The following is a 19,899-nucleotide window of genomic DNA, read 5'->3' as shown; positions in this document are numbered from 1 at the left end:
GATGATATTGTCCTGGTTATACCAAGTCTAAAATATTTCAGAATTTACAAAATGAGATTTGTAATCACTCAAGAAATTTCATCCTAACTATCCAATCAATTAACAAGCATTTAAGCATTATAAACCAGGCACCATGCGAAGTGTATTAAGTACTTGTGGTAACAAAAAAAAAAAAAAAAGGCAAAAATATTCCTTGCCCTCAAGAGAAGCACATATAAATAAACAAGTACATATAAAATACAAAGTAGAAAGAAAATACCTTTAGAGTAGAAGCTCCAAGTGGGTAGGCAACTGGTAAAAGTCAACTACAGATGGTAGGATTTGAGTCAATCAGTCAATAACTAAGTATTAAGCAATTACTCCTTGCCAGGTAGAGTACTAAATGATGAGGATACAAAAAGAGGTAAAAAAAAAAAAAAGGAGTCCCCAGATTAAAGGAGCTCAAGGAGAAACAACAAGCAAACACATATATAAACAAGCTATATAGAGGATGAAAAATAAATAATTAACTGAAAGAAGGCACTAAAATTAAGAAGGATTAGAAAAGGCTTTTTGTAGAGGGTAGGATATTACCTGGGACTTAAAAGGAAGCCAGGGAGGTCAGTAAGCAAAAATAAAATGGAGAGCATCCCAAGACCAGGGCATAACAGAAAAAATATATGGAGCCAAGAGATGAAACATTTTATTCATGCTACAGCCTGAAGGCCAGTGTCACCAGACTGAAGATTATGTGGTAGGAAATAGATAGATTATGAAGAGCTTTGAGTGTCAGGGAATTTTGTATTAATCTTTGATGTGATTGGGAGCCACTGAACACTACTTAGTGGGGGATAAAGAGGTGACATGTTCAGACGTACCCTTTAGGAAAAACGTTAGTCCCTGAATGGAGGATGAATTGGAGTGGGAAGAGATTTAAATCAAGCAGACCCAGCTGGCTACTGCAATAGTGCAGGTGTGAGGTGATGAGGGCCTATATCAGGGTGGATGGGTGGAGGGATGTATCACAGGGGAAAAGGAAGCATATTTGAGAAATTTTCAAAGACAAAACAGGTAGACCTTGGCAAGAGATTGGATATAGGGTTGAGGATGAGGTGGGTGGTGAGAGATTGGAAGGAATCAAATTGGAAGGAAACAGTTCTGGGTTGTGAGCTTTAGGAACTGAAAGGATGGTATTTCCCTCAACAGTAGTAGAGAAGCTAGAAGAGGAAGAGATACATTTAAGCTAAATATTGAAGGAAGGTAGGAATTCTGAAAGGCAGAAGTTATAAGGAAGAGTATTACAAGCATGGGGGACAGGCAATGAAAGACAAAGAGATGGAAAATAGATTGTTACTTGTGAGGAATAAGAAGTACAGTATTACTAGACCTTGAAATGAGTAGAGGGAAGTAAAATGTAGGAAAGGTAGGAAGTTGTGAAGAACCTTAAATGTATGAATCTTGGAAGTAAAACGGAAGTGTACACTAAACTGAGTATTACATATAAATGACTTTTCTTATAGTATATGTCAATATCTTAGTGCCTAAATTTCCTTGCTTCTGCCCACTTCTATATACAGTATTTTAAAATATTTCATGGGGACATTATTTTCTTTTTTTTTTAATCCTTGTCTTCTCACCCTTCCCCAATTTTCCCCTACAAAATAAATAAAAAAAGTGTTCCTTTGCAACAAATAAGTTCAAGAAAGCAAAAATATTATATGGCATTCACACTACTATATTTTTTTCCAAATAGTGAATGAAGGAAAGTTTATCCTTTCCCAAATCTAATGCCTATTATTCTCCAAAAAAGGCTAATATTTTGATACTTAAATGTGATCATTTCAAAATCTGTTTCCCCATTTAGATGGATATTCCATTTTAAGCCTGAGTCCTTCCTTGTGGAATGAAAGGCTTAGTTCACTGTCAAAGCAATTTTAGGCAGCAGGTGGAATTGTAATGTTTTACTCAGGAAGACTTTCCAGGACCCTTGAAATTCCCTACTGTTACAGTGTTGTATATGAAATCAACACAAGTAATTCTTTCCTCATCTGATCAAGTCCATAGGGCAACTGGTGTTTAATGCTGGGACTATATGAAGCATGTCATAAGTTTCATTACTAAGAAATTAAAAATAAATAAAGGGACTTCTCTCCTTCCATTTATTTCTAGGCTGGTACATGCTCAGTTCAGGCGGTATTACAACAAAATCAGAAATAAGAGTTCACGCTGCAAAAAATATCTCTGGAAAGATGAAACCTAAAATTTAAGTCATTTACAAGTAGGGCTACAACTTGTAATTCTGAGACAGGTCTTTTCAGGTTCTTTATCCTTTGCCTCATACCCATTTCAGGAGCTGATGCACTTTTTAGTGAGTAATTTTGGTGTTCAAATGGAATCTAGATGAGTTACTTGATTTCATATCAAAGAGTAGGGAGGGAAAAGGATGGGCAACTAGTAAGAGAGAGATTATAAATGACCCTTTGTTAGCACTGGGTGCAGCTAGCACTGATTGGCAACTCCTTTGCCTATAAGCAGTTCTAGGTCACAGTTCCAAGGTAGAGAAGAATACTTACCGTCTGTCATAAGAGAGCAGAAATCCTTGTTCTAGTTCCAAGGCAGAAAGGCATGCTAATGCTTGTGGCTGCAGAAGAGCAAGAGTCCTTGAAAAGCATAATAAACCAGATGGGAAATGAGATACTAAATACATTGAAGTAAAGAATTCCTTAGAAAGCAGAATTGGCCAAATGGAAAAAAGAGGTACAAAATCTCAGCAAATAAAATAATTCCTTAAAAATGCAAATGGAACAAGTTAAAGCTAATGTTTCCCCATAAGAGTCAAAAGAATGAAAAAATAGAAAAAACGTAAAATATCTAATCAGACAAACAACTGAATTGGAAAACAGATTAAGGAAAGATTATTTAAGAATTATTAGGCTACCTGACAGTCATGACCAAAGAAAAAGTCTGGACATCATATTTCAAGAAATTATCAAGGAAAATTGACTTGACTCTAGAATCAGAGCAAAACATAGAAATTGAAAGAAAACAATAAACTCCTGAAAGAAATCCCCAAATGGAAATTCCTTGGAATGTGAATTAATACAATTTTTTACAGTAGAAGATTATTAATTTGAAAGAACCGAAAACAGACAGTCAGAACTAGCTCTTAGATCAGCAACAAGAAAGGTGTGAAGTTTGGGACAGTGCTTCTTCCATCACAAAACCTGAGTTCAACTTTAATGTAAAGTTAAAAGTCAGGGAATAGACTGAAAAATGAGCAAACAACAGCAACAATAGAACCTGACCATTAAAAAGTTACTGTGGTTACAGGAAAGATTTAAAAAAATTCAGAAGACAAATTCAAAATTGCTACATCCAAAGCATCAAAAGAAAATTTGAATTTATCTCAGGCCCAAAAAGAATTTTAAAAATGAAATAAGATGGGTAGGAGAAATGTTAAGGAAAAAAATGAGATTGATACAAGAAAATTATGAAAAAAAAAGATTCAACAGCTTGGGAGACACATGAAAAATAAACAATTTAATTAAGAAATTAACAACTTAAAAAACAGGATAGGCCAAATGCCAAAAGAGACACAAAAATTCATTGAAGAAAAGAATTTTTTTAAAAAGTAGAATTGATTAAGAAAAAAAGGAGCTACAAAAGTTTGCTGAAGAAACTAATTTCTTAAAAATTATAATTGAGCAAGTAAAAGCTAATGACTTCATAAAACATCAAGAAATAATAAAACAAAACCAAATGAATAAAGAAATAGAAGAAAATGTTAAACAGCTCACTGGAAGACAACTGACCTGAAAAATAGATGCAGGAAAAATAATTTAAGAATTATTGAACTACCTGAAAAACCAATATTAAAAAAGAGCCTAGATATTATCTTTCAAGAAATGTCAAGAAAAACTATCTTGATATTCTAGTACAAAGAGTAAATTAGAAAGTAAAAGAACCCACCATTCAAAAACTTTCAGGAATAATATAGCCAAATTCCACAGTTCCCAGGTCAAAGAGAAAATATTGCAAGCAGCCAAAAGAGAAGCAATTTAAATCTCATGGAGCCACAGCATAACACAAGATGTAGCAGTTTCAATATTAAAGAACCAGAGGACTGGGAATATGATATCCACAGAACAAAAAAGCTAGGTTACAACCAAGAATCACCTACCCAACAAAACTGAACATAATCCTTCAGGGGCTAAAATGAAATTCAATGAAAGAGAAAGTTTTCAAGCATTCCTGACAAAAAGATCAGAGTTGAATAGAAAATTTAACTTTCAAATAAAAGACTCAGGAGAAGCATAAAAAAGTAAACAGGAAAGAGAAATCATAAGGTATTCAATAAGGTTAAAGTATTTATGTTCTTCTATGGGAAAATAATACTTGTAACTACTAAAACTTTATTATTAGGACAGGTAAATGGAATATATATATCGATAGAAGGCAGGGGTATGAAATGATGAGATGGTATATAAGTTTTTTTGAATTAAGGGATGCCCTGGATAAAGTGAAAGAGAGAGGTAGAATTAGATAAAATATCTGACATAGGAGAGGTGATGAGCTTTTACAGTGAATGGGGGAAGCACATGACTCCTTACTTTCATCAGCCTTAGCTTAAAGAGAGAATAGCGTAGCATATTTTCAGAGCCTCTAAAAGACAATAAATTTTATATGATGAATCAGTGTTAATAATCTTCAGCTGATTAAAAGGAACTTGGTGAGCATCTAATTCAACTTCCTCATTTTATATATAAAGATATTAGTTTCATAAAAGTTAAGTGATTCAGGTGACAGTATATTTGAGTTCTTGTCTTACGATTCTAGATCCAATTTCAGCAGTAGAGCAGGCTGCCCCTTCATGCTTTAAAAAGGGGTTCTCAAACTGTTTAAATAGGGAGCCAGTTCACTGTCCCTCAGACTGTTGGAGGGCCAGAGTATAGTAAAAACAAAAACTTTGTTTTGTGGGCCTTTAAATAAAGAAACTTCATAGCTCTGGGTGAGGGGCATAAATGTCCTCAGTGGCTGCATCTGGCCGTGGGCTGTAGTTTGAGGACCCCTGCAACCATGAGCATATTTCACTCTATGAATTTTTTGTCTTTCTTTTCTCCTTTTTTGGATAGTTAGGTATGGTGGATAGAGCACTGAGCTTAGACTTGGAGAGACATTTTCCTGAGTTCAAATCTGGTCTGAGACACCTACTAGCTGTGTTATCCTAGACAACTCACTTAACCCTGCTTGTCTCACCTTCTTTATCTGTATAAAAAAGTGAAAAAGAAAATGGCAAACAACTCAAGTATCTTTGCCAAGAAAACAAATGGGGTCAGAAAGAGACTGAACAACAACAAATAAATAAACAAGGGTACTGAAAAAATCGCCAAAAGGCACGGGGAGTTGAGTGAACTTAAAGAGTGTGGTGATTCTCACTTTTACAACTCAGCTTTACCTCCACTTACAACAGAGCAAGCTCTCGATCCTCCCCCATCAACTTCATCTTCCTGGGCAGAAGGAGGAGTGGGAAGGGTAGTGATACCACAATACCTCCCCCCAAGCCACCCTCCATGACTTGATTGCAAAAGGTACTACTTAAAGCCAAAGAGGAAGGGCAGAATACACCTGATTTGAGAATAGAAACTTATCCTGTGATTGAACAGCTTAACTCTTCAGATCAAGAAAGTAGAAGATACACTCCTTTTAATCTAGAAATTATCAAAGATCTGAAAAAGGCTTACACTCTTTATGGGGCTACATCATCTTATGTTAAGATGTTATTACAGAATTTGGTTTATGAAATTTTAACCTCTAGTGACTGGAAATCTATAACAAGGACATGTTTAGAATCTGGACAAAACTTGTTGTGGCTTTCTGAGTACAGTGAGCTCTGTAGGATACATGCCCAACAAAAAAGGCAAACTGGAGTTAATATTCCAATCACCTGTGACCAACTAACAGGTGTAGGTCCTTATGCAGATACTTCAGCACAGATTAATTACCCCATAGCAGCATATGAGCAAATTGCTTCTGCTGCTATACCTTAACTTGACTCCAAGTCTTCCTCTTACAAGTCCCACTCATTAATTGCTCTGCTCTTTAAGAACATGGCAAATAAGAACAATAGCAACATAGCAAATAGTTTCTCTTCCATGTCATACCTCTCTATACATTTTAACACAATCCTAGTCCCTCTACTCTTCCTCCAAATAGTCTCTTTTCTAAATTAATTATTCCCTATTTCCTCATGGGATTATCAATATCCCATGTTTTGTTTTCACCCTCATAATCTTCATTCTTCTCTGATCATACTCCAGCTTTTCCAAATGCTTCTCAAAATATGGCAGCTAATTTGGAACTCAAAACCCTGACAGACAGTACAGAAGGACTATACTGAGATTATATTCCTTTGATGCCATGTCATATTAACTCATATTGAAATTGCAATCAACTCAAATCCTTAAGTCTTTTGAACATAAAGTACTATCTTGCCATTTCTCCACAATTCTGTACTTGTATAATTGAAATATGAATCACTGTGTTCCAAAGCCAAATAAAATTTTTTTATTATCCTTGAGTTTTTCTATTATTTATTTCTCTTGTCAAGCTCCCCTTAGCATGAACAATTGCATTGACTGTATAATTCATTGCCTTTAATACTCAAAGATAAGTCTTCTGAGTTAGGAGTAACTAATAATACTTAAGGCATTTGAATTGTCCTCGCCACCATTGGGTTAGTCCCATGTTTCAGAGAAAGGACTAAAGCCAGTGGTTATGGTTAATCTCATTTGTTCATAACACAAACCTCAGATGTTAAAGATGACTCCCAAATAACTCTGAATTAAAGAAATAACTATTGAGTACCTGCTACACAAAAGAAATCTTTTGGGACCTGTGAATAATGCAAAGAAGTCCAGGACATTTTCCTAATCTCTCAATGAATTTGCATCTTATCAAAGAAATATGATGTCATGCTTTAAAAGTTCAACAATATGACACAAGCAGCAACACAGGTTGGATCACAGGTAGTATTTACAGTGGTGATCGAGAAAATGTAATCAGATATACTAAAAAGGATTCTGATCTAGAGTTACGAGTTCAAGTTCCAACTCTACAATAAATTTGCTGTGTGAATTTGAGCAAGTAACTTGCCTTCTGTGGTCCTCAATTTCCCCTTTTTATAAAATAAAGACCTTAACCTAAAGAATCTCTGAACTTCCTTATAGGTCTAACATTTTAGGATTCTATTCCCGATGGACAGTCCTTCACATGTAATCCCAAATTTGCTACCCTAGCTGAACATTCTGACATTAACTACCTTCTTGTATTAGGATGGGAGATGTATGAACTCTTAACTTTCTAGATAAGTAAGGAAGAAAGAGAGAGGAGAAATAAATGATCCTTGGCACACATATACCCCCAAAGCAGAGGTGGTTTTTCATGTGGGGGACACATGTTGTTTGTATGCCAGAGGATTGTTCAAAATTTTCCTGGAAATTGGGAAATAACTTAAAGTGGCTACCTCTGAGACATAACAAAGAAAAAAATTGAAGAGGGAAAAAGAGCATAAATAAAAATGTCAGCACCAGGGTCTGGTGTTTCTCTCCAACTAGTGGTTTTCAGCAAATTGGGGGTAAGGGTGAGAACCTCTGGATTCCTGGCAACTTGCTCAAAGAAGCTATTCATTCAAAAGAATCTACCCTGAACTGTGACTCATCATAAACTCATCTTCACAACTTTGACCCCTGCTGTTTGGATGCCTCTGGCTCTAGACAATGGTTCTCTTCTCCTAAGAAAATCTGACTTGGAGTTGTTGATTTTATACAATTATTATTTTTTTTAATCCAGTGATCAAAAGTTCTCTGATTTTTTTTCTAGCATAAGAGATTCCCAATGCATTAATTCCCTCTGCAGAAAAAGATCAGGAACTCATCTGTAAATTACAGATTTAATCTTAGAATTGTCCATGGTGATCGTACATGTCAGAGTCAAGATATGAAGCCTCTGAAGCCAGATGTCTATTCTTCAAGCCAAACCTCTGGTCGATTTTTTACTGACTGCAATATAACTATCATTCCACAGATTAAACATCCAACTTAAGGGACAATTTGTGCTTGATGGTGAATTCTGGAGGACAGAAGAAGAAAGGCTGAAATATCTTTAGCATGTGTAGAAGAATGATCTTTGTGTCAACTCAGGGGATACAGCGTTTCATTCTGGCTCAGTCACTCACCAGCTTTTTCAGACCTTAAATTCTATATCTCTGAAATAAAGGGTTTGCCGCAAGTTCCTCCTAGCTATAGTGTTCTATGATGCTACCAACATTTATGTTTTTTCCCCTTTTGACATATATATGAAAGTTATTCTGAAACCTTCTTTCCTTCCTTTTTTCTTTTCTCCCCCTTACTCTAGAGACGGCAACCATCATACATGAATATATCTGTCTGTATATGAAAAATTATTCTATACATACATCAATTTATCAGAACTTTCTCTGGATGTAAATAGTTTCTTCTTTCATAAGTCCTTGCAGTTTATTGGAGTATTTATAATAGACAAAATGATTGATTCACTCAAAATTATTCCTAAGATAATATTATTATTACACAATATTCTCTTGGTTCTGCTCATTTCACTGCTTCATTATCTTATGCATGAGCATCCATGTTTCATGTTTTTCCATGATCATCAAGTTTATCATTTCTTATAGAACAGTACTTGATTATATACCATCATGATTATATACCATGATTTATTCAACCATTCCTACATGGGTATCTCTATAGTTTCCAATTCACTGATGCTACAAAGAGAGCTGCTATAAACATTTTAGAATATCTAGGTCCTTTTCCTTTTCCTCAAATAATTTTTGGACCTGATAGTGGTATTACTGGGTCAAAGGGGAAACATTTCTTTAACAGAAACTTCAGAAAGCTAAAGAAGACCTCAAAAGATGAACCAAAATTTCTGTATTCTCGGATCATCTCTCTGATCTCATACCTCTTCCATTTTAGAGATGTATTCAGCTTTTAGCTTGAGGAACTTAGAAAACTAGCTGGGACTGCCCTCCTTTCTGCATTGTGTTTTTTTGTTTGTTTGGAACTAGGAAAGGTTTCATTCATTCCCAGTATGGGAGCCAGATAAAGCAAAGGCAGGAAAACCCATTTACTAGATCTTTCTCACTAAATGCAACACCTTCCAGGGTCTGTATGGTTACCTAGAGTAGGGGAAAATAAAAGGATATTACAAAAAGAAGAGATTTCCATGCCTGCATAATACTGATTCCAAAGACCAACTCCAATTTGGAACTATGCCTAAAGGGCAGTCAAACTGTGCATATCCTTTGTTTCTACTAGGCTTATATCCCAAACTTAAAGGAGGGAAAGGGACCCACATGTGAACAATGTTTGTGGCAGCCCTCTTTGTAGTAGCTAGAAACTGGAAACTGAGCGGATGCCCATCAATTGAAGAATGGCTGAATAAGTTGTGGTATATGAATATTATGGAATATTATTGTTCTGTAAGAAATGACCAGCAGGATGATTTCAGAAAGGCCTGGAGAAACTTACATGAACTGATACTGAGTGAAATGAGCAGGACCAAGAGATCATTATACACGGCAACAACAAGATTATGTAACAATCAATTCTGATAAACGTAACTCTTTCTAACAATAAGATGACTGATACCACTTCCAATGATCTTGTGATGAAGAGAGCCATCTACACTCAGAGAGAGGACTGTGGGAACTGAATGTAGATCACAACATAACATTCTCCCTCTTTTTGATGTTGTTCACTTGCATTTTTTTGTTATTCATTTACTTTCCTTTTTGATCTGATTTTTCTTATGCAACAAGAGAATTGTATAAATATGTTTATACATATTGGACTTAATATATATTTTAACATGTATAACATATATTGAATTGCTTGCCATCTAGGGGAGGGAGTGCGTGGAAGGAGGGGAAAATCTGAAACACAAGGCTATGCAAGGGTCAATGTTTCTATTATTATTATTATGTAGCTTTTTATTTACAAAACATATGCATGGGTAATTTTTCAACACTGACCCTTGCAGAAACTTCTGTTCCAACTTTTCCCCTCCTTCCCCCCACTCCCTCCCCTAGATGGCAGGTAGTCCAGTACATGTTAAATATGATTAAAATATATATTAAATCCAGCATGTGTATACCATTTATATAATTATCTTGCTACACAAGAAAACTGGGATCTAGAAAGAAAGGGAAAAAATCTCAGAAGGAAAACAAAAATGCAAGCACACAATAACAGAAAGGGTGAAAATGCTATATTGTGGTCCACACTCATTTCCCATAGTTTTCTCTTTGGGTGTAGCTGATTCTCTTCATTACTGAACAACTGGAATTGGTTTGAATCATCTCATTGTTGAAGAATTGGTACTTGGGGGATAGTAAGGTTATTATTACTTGTCAGAAATGAATCTGTTCTAGGAATTAAATCTTCCTTTCCCTAGCAGAACTTTTTTAAGCTTATTTTTTTTAAAGCCACAGCATTTCAGATGGAGAAATTGCACTCTGGGACATTCATCAGAGTTGATCATCATATAATCTTGTTCCCATGTATAAGGATCTCCTGGGTCTGCTCATTTCACTAAGCATCAATTCATGTAGGTCTCTCCAAGCCTTTCTGAAATCATCCTGCTGGTCAATTCTTACAGAACAATAGTATTCCATAGCATTCATATACCACAATTTATTCAGTCATTCTCCAACTGAGGGGCATCCATTCAATTTCCAGTTTCTAGCCACTACAAAAAGGGCTGCCACAAACATTTTTGCACATGTGGGTCCCTTTCCCTTCTTTAAGATCTCTTTGGGATATAAACTGTATCAAATGGTATGCACAGTTTGATAACTTTTTGAGCATAATTCCAAATTGTTCTCCAGAATGGTTGGATTCATTCACAATTCCACCAACAATGCATCAGTGTCCCAGTTTTCCCACATCCCCTCCAACATTCATCATTATCTTTTCCTGTCATCTTAGCCAATCTAAGAGGTGTGCAGTGGTATCTCAGAGTTGTCTTAATTTGCATTTCTCTGATCAATAATGATTTGGAGCATCTTCTCATATGACTAGAAATATTTTCAATTTCTTCATCTGAAAATTGTCTTTTCATATCCTTTGATCATTTATCAACTGGAGAATGGCTTGATTTCTTATAAATTTGAATCAATTCTCTATATATTTTTAAATAAGGCCTTTATCAGAACTTTTGACTGTAAAAATGTTTCCCCTGTTTGTTGCTTCTGCAAGCGTCAATGTTAAAAAGTTATCTGTACATATGTTTTGAAAATAAAAAGCTTTTTAAGAAAAAGAAAATGCCTTTTTAAAACAAGCTATGGAAATGTGAATTATTTTTACATCTCAGTAAATATAAGATATGATGGGCACATTGAGAAATGCCAAGAATATAAAGAAAGGCAAAAACGCACAGTCTTTAACTTCAAGGACACACATTTTAATGGGAGTGACTTTTCTCATTAGGCAATTTGTAAAAACTCCCAAGTGACAACTTGAAAATAACTAAGTACATATAAAATGCATACAGAGTACATGGAAGGAATCTGAAAAGGGAAGGCATTTGTCAGAAGTGATAGCCAGTAAAAAAAAAAAATTACGGCCATAAAACAAAGAGAAAGATGAAATAATAGAAGATTAAAAGAATCAGATAAATTTCAGAATTCTTAAACAAGGAAAGAGGAGATTTGTGAGTGATAGCTTAGGTATGTGACTATTTCTCTCTGCTTGTAGCTTAAGTGACACTGATTGTTGGAAAAAAATAATTCACCTCCATTCAATCAAATGAGCCCCAAATTCATAATAATATATGAAAATCTAAAGTACATAGAGGACAAATTTAAAGCTAGGAGAGATGTCAGAACTCATCTGTTATTTTATATGTTCCTGGGAGATAAAGTGAAGTTATACAAGCATAACTTTAAAAATTTTTATATTAAAAAAAACTATTTCTTTGATGGCAAGAACTTGGCTCAGAGTATTAAGCTATTTTATAAATCATTTAATTACTTAATTGCTTAACAGAAATACTTCTGCTGAAAAAGAGGTTAGTTTGCGAGTGAGGGACATTTAAAAATCTGTTAAAAATTAAGAGAAGTTCATGTCTATCAAAAAGAAAATGTTTTACTCATGCTGTTTTTCAGGGACACAGGAGTTACACTTGGTGAGGTCTGCCCTTACTGCTATTCCATGTCAGTTAGGGCTCAAGTCAGAAATGTTCGTTATTACAACCAAAGATGGATTGGAATTGCAGCATCTGCTTGTAGCCTGCTCAGTTGGAGAGGTGCGACCCCAGTGACTCTCATTTCCGCACACGTGAATGTAACACTGAACAGACCAGAGAGGAAGCAGCAGTACAAAAAACTGGGTCCCCTCATTCAGCTGAGCATCTTTAATGTGCTTAAATCATAATTCTTAAGTAATCACATGACATATTTCCAAAGTTAAAGGGGGACCAAGTAGACCAGGTCCTAAAGCTTCTAGTTTTTCCCCAAAGACTGTTGAGCATGAGGTATTTTTGTTCAGTGATTCTGACTAATTTGAACTCTTGACCATTTCATCCTCTTGACTTTAATTACCCTAAGCCTTAGCAAGTAAGTGCTCCTTTAGACATGGTCATTTGAAATGCTATGGCTTTAAAAAAAAATTAAGCTTAAAAAAATTCTGCTAGGGAAAGGAAGATTTAATTCCTAGAAAAGATTCATTTCTAACAAGTAATAATAACCTCACTATCCCCCAAGTACAAAAGGAGACACATTTTATTCTCCTTATTTATGAAGCTCTGTGACCTTTCTAATAACAGCTCCAAAAATGAAGCCAAATCCCTGGTGTGCATTAGTTTCCCAATTTGCTATTAATTTGAAGTCATCAGATGTTAACAGCTACTTTTTCATTAGTATGTGTATATTTGCCCTGTGAGTTGAGAGATTTGTTTCTCTTTGCATGCAAAGTGCACCCCCGCCTCCTAATCCTGACACTCCTAGGTCATGAAGCTTTCTCTTCAGTGTCCTAGGACAAGCATCTGAAAGGAACAGACTGTAACAAACACCCTTCCTCTTGTTCAAGTATCCTGCACTATCAAAGTCTGCAAACAGAAAACTAATGTATTCTCTGTCACATATTTAGTTAATTCCAACCAAAAATCTTTGAACTTTGACTTTCATCTTTTAAAGAGAGGATTGTAGAAATCCTAGAATCTGAAAGTTAAATGGATTGTAAAGCTGGAAGGAACTCCAGGGGTCTAATATAACACTTTCATTTATTGATGAAGTAACTAAGAACTTTAGAAATGAAATTAGCTGCCCCAGGTCCTCATAAAGATTTAAATATGAGATCCATTCCCAATCCCAGTAATCTTAATCTCATTTCAAATTTTAGCTCTACTTATACTCCTTTGTTTTAAGGGGCTACCCTGAGCTAAGCCCTCTGGCTTTTGGATATAACATCTTTTAGGGATCTCTTCCCACTGGCCTCCAAATTTTGATGCTACTGAATGGGTTTGGGGCTTCCAAGTCCCACAAAATTTTAGAGCTTGGAACACCAGTGGAGCCAATCAGTCACACTCGTCCTCACTCACAATCCACTAGGGCTCCAAAACTGAGGTCCAGGCTTTCTGATCTAGACACACAATGGAGTTGCTGACAAGCCTTCACAGCCAATCATCTCACTCACTTATTAATACTTTTTTCTCTGTCTCACAGAATCACAGAATTTGAGCGTTAGAAGGAATGTCAGGAGCCATTTAGTCCAACATTAAAGGAATCCCTACTATAATATGCCCAACAAATAGTCATCCAATCCTTTGCTGCAAGACATTCAGGAAGGGGGAACCCACCCTCTCATCAGGCAACCCAAAGATGGCCCTTCACATATTTAAAAATAGCCTTCATGTCTCACCTTCCTGAATTTTCTATTTTTCAAGCTAAACATGACTAATTCCTCCAACTCATCTTCATATGACAAGGACAACCTTTCACATTGTGATTGTCCTTTTCTGGGACCCTCCACTTTTCCATCACCCTTCTTAAACTTCAGTGCCCAAAACTGAACGCAATAGTTCACATGATGTCTGATAAGGGCAGAGTAATATCCCCTCCATGTAGGCTGAGATCACTTTAACTAGGTATGGTTGCTACAATCCACTGTGGACCGACACATGCTGAATTTGAATCCCTCTGAGTCACTATTTCTCTTTGTATCAGCTTTGTTATTCTGTGGTCACTTTTTGTCTGTGCTCCATCTCCAGGAATAAGACTCCCAAGTCTATGGCAAATAACAATCACCACAATAAAGAAAAATAGTCTCTCTGATAGTCTATAGGAAGTAATTAACTATGACAGGAAGTTGCAAGCCTCTTTTATATTATATATACAATTAGCTGCTTTCCAAATTGGGCATGCTCACAGTCTAGATGATGCAGTGATAAAGCATGGACCTAGAGAAAGAAAGACGTGAATTAAATCTGGTCTCATATATTACTAATTATGTGAACCTGGACAAATCACTTAACCTTATTTGCCTCAGTTTCCTCATCTGTAAAATAAGCTGGAGAAAGAAATGGCAAACCAACCCATTATCTTTGCCAAGAAAACCCCAAATGAGTGTAATGAAGAGTCAAATATAACTAAAAAATGACTAAACAACAAATAGCAACAGTGCTAAAATCTATCTTCTCCTCAGATCTCAGAAAACAATTTCTTTAACACTCAAAAGAATATAGTATGTGTCATTTTATAATTATTTATGTACATATTTTATGAGACAAAAATGACATTTTAGTTTTCTACGTTCCCCATGTGCACATAAAAATTAAGAGATAAATATTTCTTCAATCTAAAATCTTTGCTAGATTTTTCTCTTTTCAAAAAATAAGTAAATTCATAATTCAAAGAATGGGGCTGAAAATTCAGGTTTAGAGTGACAAATACCTCTTGTCCAGTCAAGATTATTGCTTTGCCCTCTCTATAGAAGTAGTTATGACCACCCAAAGTAGTACCTTTTCCATTTTCCTTAAAGGATTGATCAGGGAAAGGTGGTCCCCTTGAGTACTTCAAACAATGACTGGTTTGATAAAAGTCATTAAGAAGAGTATTCAAAAAGGAACAAAATTAAATGGTATTTATGAAGTAGAATGTTGATGAGGGATGTACTAGTATTTAATTACTGGCCCTCTGAAAATGCACAGCATTATTTAAGGTTTAAAATGCATTATTAACATTTTCCCATTGTTTTCTTAAGTCTAAATCTTCAACAAAACAATAAATAAAAATGTAGTATTAGCTAATTTCCAAAGGGTAAATCCTGAAATTTAACTATTACCTCTTGTGAGAAGATATGAGCTGGCTCCAGCATATTTTGATTCAAACTGTCAAAACAATTTCCTTGTTCAAGATTCATTTTTGAAATCCCTTGGGCTAGGACAAGGACTGAAGGGACCTTCTCCTCCTGGCTGTCTTTCTAACTAGCCAGACTTCAACATCATGCTTTATCTGCAGTCTCACACTAGAAACTAACATCCCCTGAAACATCCTTCTGTTATCCTAGTCCACTTTTCCCATTTGTGAGCTTCTTCTTGGTCCTCCATTTTAGACAAGGGCCCAAACAAGTCAATTTTTGTTGCCCTCTTAACCATATTTTTGTCTTTCTGAGCTTTAACACTGTCTCATCCTGGAAAATCCACCGTTCCTTGGAGCCTTCTCATTATTCTAGGATTTTTATCCTAGAATAATTTTTTACACTCATTCTTTACTGGTGAGGGCTTTCCAGGGCCTTCGTTTTGTGGCCTCCCTTCTTAGTTGTGTTTCTATCTTTCTAAAATTCAAGAGTGTGGCCCTTTGCTTCTACTTTCTCAACCCTCCCCTCTACCACTGTTAGATTGCATGTACTTTAAGGGATTGTCTTTTGTTAGTCTTTTTATTCCCAGACTTTAGCACAGTGTCTGGCAATTAACATAAATTTGTGCCTTGCCTTCCCTCTGCTGGTTGACATCTTTATCTCTCTGAGCTAAAAATTCTTGAATTCAGAATAATGGTAAATTAAATTAATAAAAATTGTTTTGCACATATTTTGCCTGAAAGCAGGGAGCAGTACTGATATCTTTTTCTTCAACATCTACTATCTAGGTCAATAATCTGCACAAAACAGATGTTTAATAAATGTTTGTTGAATGAATTAACCTGGAGGCTGACTAGGAGACTCTGTACTATGAGATTATTGTTTTGGCCAGTATCACAAAATGTTTTCTCTAGTCATTATTGCAGCTTTGTCTCCTGTCTGCAGTATTAAGACATGATTAATGAAGCAAAGAAAAATGAGGAATGTAGATAGCAGAATAACATCAGAGTAATGGGTTAGATGGGGCAGAATGGCCTCACAAAAAATCTAGGCATCCTAAACATTTGAAATAGCAGTCATATACTTCAAATTTATCATTAATTATGTTTTTCATCTAAAAGATATATGGAATAAGGGAATCACGAGAATAAAAGAAAAATACAATTTTAGCCTTGAGTTGCTGACTATCTCCATTTCATTTATTAATATGTGTTTATTCCTTTGTTGGGCACTTCAGAAAATAGTGTGTGTGTGTGTGTGTGTGTGTGTGTGTGTGTGCAGGTATATGTATACCTATGAAATCACTGATATTGGAAGGAAATCCTATTAATTCAGAGCAGCTATCATTGTAAGGCAAGGTCTCAGCTCTTTCTGACTCTGAGGATGACTCTCTATTTTATCAAATTGTCTTTATATGTCAATTTAAACATTTTTGAAGTATCTGCTATCTACAAAGTGAGAGGCAGTACAGCCTAGTGCAAAGCTACTTAAATTGTGGTGAATGTGGGAAAAATTTGGCAACAATAAAAGCTTTCTGAATGCAACAATCAAAAATTAATTCCAAATCTAATACATAATGAATCCAAAGTGTTTCTGGCAGGCTTGCCTTTGTCTTCGCGTGGCTTGTTTCTGAACACACAATATACACATTTTGCACTATGCATGCGTGAACACTTCCAGAAACACCTTGACTCAGATTCAAGACTTGGTCACATAAAAATTTATTAGGCAAAAAGGGATCACAAGTGGGAAAAATTTAAGAATCCCTGGGCTAGTGGATAGAGATCTGACTTCAGCTTCAGAAAGTGCTGAATTTAAGTGCTGCCTCTGACACACGCTGTGTGACCCAGTATAAGTTATTTATCTTCACAGTGTCCCAAGCAGTTCTTAGATTATAAATTGCAGAACAAGTGCCGATGTATATTAATAAAGTATATTTCTTCATCTAGAATTCCCTATTATCATAAAATCATATCTGGGTACACGCATATACAATTAATTGATTGATTTAGTAAATTTTTAAAAATTTAAAAGGTTAGGCACTACTCTAAGTCTTAGAAATACAACAACAAAAAACAAAAATCCCTGTCTTCAAGGAGCTTACATTCTTCTAGGGAAATGCAACAGGTACCTAGATTAAATCATTTGAGAAGGGAGATAATGCAAACAACAGGCAGATCAGCAAATTCTTCATATAAAAGAGGGTGCCTGATCTGAATCTTCAATCAGGAGAAGAATCCTGAGAGACAGAGAGGAGGAAGGAGGGCATCCCTGGATTGCCTGAGCAAAGGCAGAGAAGTGGGAAATAAATGTTAATGTCAGGAACTGATGGTATGCAACTCCATCACTGCCCACAAGGGGAATCACATTCTAACTGAAGAACCAAGAGTAAAACTGTTGAAATAGAAAATGATAAAAGACAGCCTGAAAACAAATCTGATATTCTTATTTAGATGCTGTGCTATGAATATTTGGAGAAAGAAAAACCAGCCTCTTTGTACAGTGTTCCCTCACAACACCAAATTGCTAATTAGATTCATTCCATTAGAAACAACTATTTCTTCACCAATTCAATCCTGAAATCATGGCTAATAATACCCAAATGTCAAAGATTATAGAAAGAGGAAGTATTAGTGTTTTAGCCATATTCCTCAGATGAGACATTTTGAGAGAAGTATTGTCAACACATACACACACAAACACACACACATACAAGCATACAGCACTCCATTTAAAAAAAAAAGAGAGAAGTCTAGACCAATTCCTACTTTCTGTGTTGTACTCAGAACGCTGAGATATTGCTGCAATTTTGAAAGGAAGAGGTGCTATGTCTTTTTTTAATAACTTTTTTATTGATAGAACATCATGCCAGGGTGATTTTTTACGACATTATCCCTTGCATTCACTTCTGTTCCGATTTTTCCCCTCCCTCCCTCTCCCAGATGGCAAGCAATCCTTTACATGTTGAATAGGTTACAGTATATTCATCTCCCAGCATTCTTTCTTTGGGTGTAGCTGCTTCTGCCTATCTTTGATCAACTGAAACTGAATTAGCTCTCTTTATCGAAGAGATCCACTTCCATCAGAATACATCCTCATACAGTATCATTGTTGAGGTATATAATGATCTCCTGGTTCTGCTCATTTCACTTAGTATCAGTTCATGTAAGTCTTGCCAGTCCTCTCTGTATTCATCCTGCTGGTCATTCCTTACAGAACAATAATATTCCATAACGTTAATATACCACAATTTACTCAACCATTCTCCAATTGATGGGCATCCATTCATTTTCCAGCTTCTAGCCACTACAAACAGGGCTGCCACAAACATTTTGGGTGCTATGTCTTTATCTTCAGATTTCTGTTCTTGAAATTTAATACTATTTGGCTATGAATAGGATACTCAAAAAGTCTGATTATTACTCTAATTGCCATTTCCTAAGATCTGAAAAATTTTAGGTAACGAAAAAAAATAGGGGGCAGCTAGGTGACAGAGGGAATAGAGCACCAGCCATGGAGTCAGGAGAATCTGACTTCAAATATGACCTCAGACACTTAATACTTCCTAGATGTGTGACCCTGGGCAGGTCACTTAACCCCAATTGCCTTTCCAAAAAAAAGAAGAAAGAAAAATAGTCCAGCAAGGAATTGAAGAAATTTCCTTAAGAATATTAGGGAGGAAAAAAATGTATGTAGGCAAAAATGTTTTTGGCTACTTTATGTATAAGGGAAAAGAAAAATTTGAAACAACAACCAGAACATGCAATTTTTATCGGATGGTTGAATGAGTTATGGTACTAATGTAACAAAATACTACAATACTATAAAAAAGTTATAAACATAAATAATGCACAAAATATGAAGAGAAAAAAGTATCCAGAGTGTCATAAGGGGAGATCAGAAAAAAAAAAAAGGATGTGGTGACTATAATGAGCATCTAAGTGGCACAGTAGATAGCGCACCAGATCTGGAATCAGGAAAACATGAGTTCAAATCTTACCTCAGACACTTACTAAGTGTGTCACTCCAGGCAAGTCACCTTACTTGTTTGCCCCAATTTCTCATCTGTAAAATGACTCAGAGAAGGAAACATCAAACCAGTCCAGTATCTTTCCTAAGAAAACAGTATGACATGACAACTGAACAACGAATGATGTAGTAACTATAAACCTATACAAACAACAAAGGCAATAGCACAAATAGATTTAAAGGGTAAACAGAATAATTAACACTCCCAAATAACTTCTACTTAAGGACCTGCCACCATTTTCTACCTCACACCACCATTTATATGCACTCCCTACATATATACATATACTCCCAATCAAGAGAAAGTATCACTTAGCTCATACTATAAAAATATCAGATATGTTCCATATCCTCATAGGAACAAAGAAAACTTCCTCTCCTAATTAGTTGTAGCTTTTTCTATTTCTTTTCTAGACCCTGTTTTCTTGAAGCATGTTACACTAATCCTCCATAATATTTATTCCATTAATACCGCTTATTTGGATTCTCAAAGGCT

The sequence above is a fragment of the Antechinus flavipes genome, chromosome 2, assembly GCF_016432865.1.
Source record: "Antechinus flavipes isolate AdamAnt ecotype Samford, QLD, Australia chromosome 2, AdamAnt_v2, whole genome shotgun sequence".
NCBI classification, from domain to species: domain Eukaryota; kingdom Metazoa; phylum Chordata; class Mammalia; order Dasyuromorphia; family Dasyuridae; genus Antechinus; species Antechinus flavipes.
This window is presented reverse-complemented; position numbering follows the sequence as displayed.